Below are 3,310 nucleotides of genomic sequence, written 5' to 3'. Positions count from 1 at the left end.
CGTAGTTGTGTATTGTTCTTGGCCTATTGAAGGCAACATGGTTCGGCATTCATTCAACATCCAGCGTCCTCAAACGGAGGCAAGAACGGCGGCGAGTAGCAGCGGCAGCCACATCAGGCCGGCAGGCCTGACAATTCCAATTCCTGAGTTTGGGGGCTGTGGCAAGGGACACACCAGAATGGAGGAGGAGGTTGCTTTTTTCGGTTGAGCTTTGCAAAAAGTTTTCGCTTGCGTTTGAATTTTATGCGACTTTTCGTTCGCTTTTTCGGTTTGGTTCTGTCTTTTTTTTTGTCCGCCACTTCCTGGCCAAGGGGTACGGGTACGTATGAGAGGTGGGAGTGGGGTGCTGGCCGGCGTGTCGCATAAATTTAAGTTAGCAGCACATTTTCGCACTGCCACCCCGACCCCCAACCCCCGTCCCCCAGCCACACCTACCCTCAAGGACAACCACAGAGTCGCAGTTTTTCGGTTTACTTAATGCGCCGCTAAAAGTTTTTCTATTTTATTATTTCTGGCGTTCTCCTTTTTTGCTGTCTTTGGCTGCGTTTCTTCTTCGTTTTCTGTTTCGGCTTTTCCCGTCATTCAGTTACTCCCACTCCCTCTCCCTCTTTTTTAAGGCATACTTTGGCTTTTCAATTTTCGCTACTCAAACCAAACTATTTATAAGTTGTACTCGTGTTTGTCTTGTTGTTGAACACTGCTTCGAATCGACGGGGTGGCTGTTCGACACACGGCCCTTCGACGTATAGAATAACCATATTCATTTGGTGTCACATGGCACCAAGGAAAAACTGGACCGACTTTTGGCAGGAGTGAAACAAAGCAGGTCTTACGACCAGAATTCTCCTCAAAGTGATTGAAAGATCGAGACTCTGCTCCCAGAAACCTTATCGGGAAATTACCTACCGATCTGCTGATGTATTCAGATCCTGTCCATCCCTGCTTAGGAGGCCACCAGCTTCAAGGGTTAGCTGAGGCGCTGCCGTTTCTCCACCTTCAGTGGATCTACCCATTAAACTATCTGCTGGCCTTAAAGAGCAATGGGAGTGACTTTTCCGCTCTCTCTCGCCATTCCCTTTTACGAGCCCACTACGTTCTAGGTAATTGATTCCACATTTGTCGCCATTTGTGTGCCCTGTGCCCTGTGCCTGTGCCATGCTCCTCTCTGACGTTTGACAGGCCTCATTCCAGGGCCAGAGTCCTGCCACACCAATTTCTGGCTCTGGCTTTGGCTGTGGCTCTGCCCCTCGCTCCGCAGTGGGAAATAAAAGCAATTACAGCCATCAATTGGCCATGTTGCATAAAAATGAATAACCATAAAATGGTGCAGCGGTGACATCTGGAATATGGGAGAGACTCATAGATCAGGGCTGCCAACCTGGCTGCGCAGTCACTCAGTTTGTTGGTTTTTCCGCATTGTTTTTTTTAGCCGCTCTGCCGGCCACCAAATTGCTATTACTTAAAGCGGAATGGCAGAGCACATTTTTCATGCGTTTGACATTCGAAGGGGGCCAGTGGGGTGGTGGTGCAGTGGGCCAGGGCCTCCCTTGTGGGAGGAGGACCAGCAGGGCCAACAGAGTTTGAAGTTTGGAGTAGGTCGGCAGGCCTTGCCCTAATTGCAGTTGCTCCCGTCATCATTACGCAGGACTTCCGGTTCGTCCCCCCTTGAGCTCTGCTCTGCTTATGGCCAACTTTTTGGCTAATCTATTTGTCATGTTCGCGCATTCGAATCGGAAAAAACTAAGCGACAACGCCGCCAACGTAATTTGCAGCGATACTTCCTGTACCCAGGACCACGCCTCCCTTCTGCCGCCAGTGATAGTGGCCCCTACCCGTACCCGTACCCCTATCAGGAAAGGCGAGCGGAAAAGACATTTCAGAATTTCAAAAGCGTTGGCTTTGATAAACGAGCTGCGGCCAAAGCTGTCTTCTAGCTCTGCGTTGGCCAGCTTGGGATAAAATGAGGGGAAAAAACGAAACTTTGGAGCTGAAAGAAAGTCTTACAAGAGGGTTGGGGGGAAGGGGGCAGGGGGCAGACACAGAAAAAGAGAAAAGTGGCGGGGGGGGGGAGGGGGTTAAGTGTGTGGATGCTGCAATTGCAATTCAAATTTTTGCTGCCGCAAATGCAATTTCTATAGGATTTCACTTTGGTTGACTCTCGCTCTGTTCCAGTGTCTCCTTGTCTCTCTCTCTCTCACTCGTCCCCCAGCTGTGCCACAAATTGCAGTTTCTTATGTGTCTTCCTGCCTCATTCTCCTCCCCCCTCCTGCCGCTGCTCCAGCTCTTGTCTGTTTTCCATCTGCCATCTCTTTCCATCTGTATCTGTGTATCTGAATCTTTGTCTTTCGTTTTGCTGTGCGTTTTGTGGCACAAAAATTTGTTTACTCCTCGTTCGTTCGACTTTTGTTCTGTCCTTCTGTCTTCCGTCCTCCGTCTTCCGTCTTCTGTCTTTGGCGGCTCTCTGTTAGCTGGCTGTTGGCTTTGGTTTCTGCCAGTTGCCAGTTTTCCCCCGCTACCTTTCGCGCTGTTTTGGCCACAAAAGGGGAAAATGGCGCAGGGAAAAAGTCCCATCGCCTCTCATCGCATTGCAACGCCTGGCTTGTCTTCGATTCGAGTTTGAGTGCAAGCCAAAGATGTTGCAGCGACCAAAAGCCGCTGACGAGCAATGAAAGAGATGGGCATGTACAGCCAGAAAGAGATGGCGATCGGCAGCAAGACAGAGACAGAGCTATGGACGGGCATACATATGTGATGCCGCAAAAGTTCTGGTTGCGTTTCAACTTTTTGTCGCTCTGCTAAAAAAGTGGCACAAAAGTAATGTTGTAGAGCTGCCTCCAGGGAGATTGAGTGACAGATTCAGCGACTGCTAGTGGAGGTTTGGGGGAATGGGCAGAGAGAGAGAGAGCGCGAGTGGAGCGGCACAGAGCGAGTTGTGGCAGCTCAGATATGGCAAAAACTTTCGAACAAAAACGATTTAAAAAGCGATTCAAAGTCAGCTTCTCAAATCGAATCAGAATCGATTAAAGCAAAGTTGTTTATAGCACAAAGTTCAACAGATTTGGGAACACGCCCGCCCCCATGTTCCTCCCTTCAACCCATCCACCGAAAACCCCAAAAAGAAACACGGATCGTGACATCGCAGGGACGACAGGGGGAACTGTTTGCGGGGAGTAGTTCCATTGCTGTTAAGCTGTGTTTGGTGGCACTATGGGTTCATTTGGTCCTGGACTTGAATACTCGACGATCCTGATGGATCTCACAGGATCGAAGACAACCGAGTGAGGAGCTGCACAGACCAGTAATGACCCAA

This window comes from Drosophila pseudoobscura, chromosome X (genome assembly GCF_009870125.1).
Source record: "Drosophila pseudoobscura strain MV-25-SWS-2005 chromosome X, UCI_Dpse_MV25, whole genome shotgun sequence".
Lineage (NCBI taxonomy): Eukaryota > Metazoa > Arthropoda > Insecta > Diptera > Drosophilidae > Drosophila > Drosophila pseudoobscura.
This window is presented reverse-complemented; position numbering follows the sequence as displayed.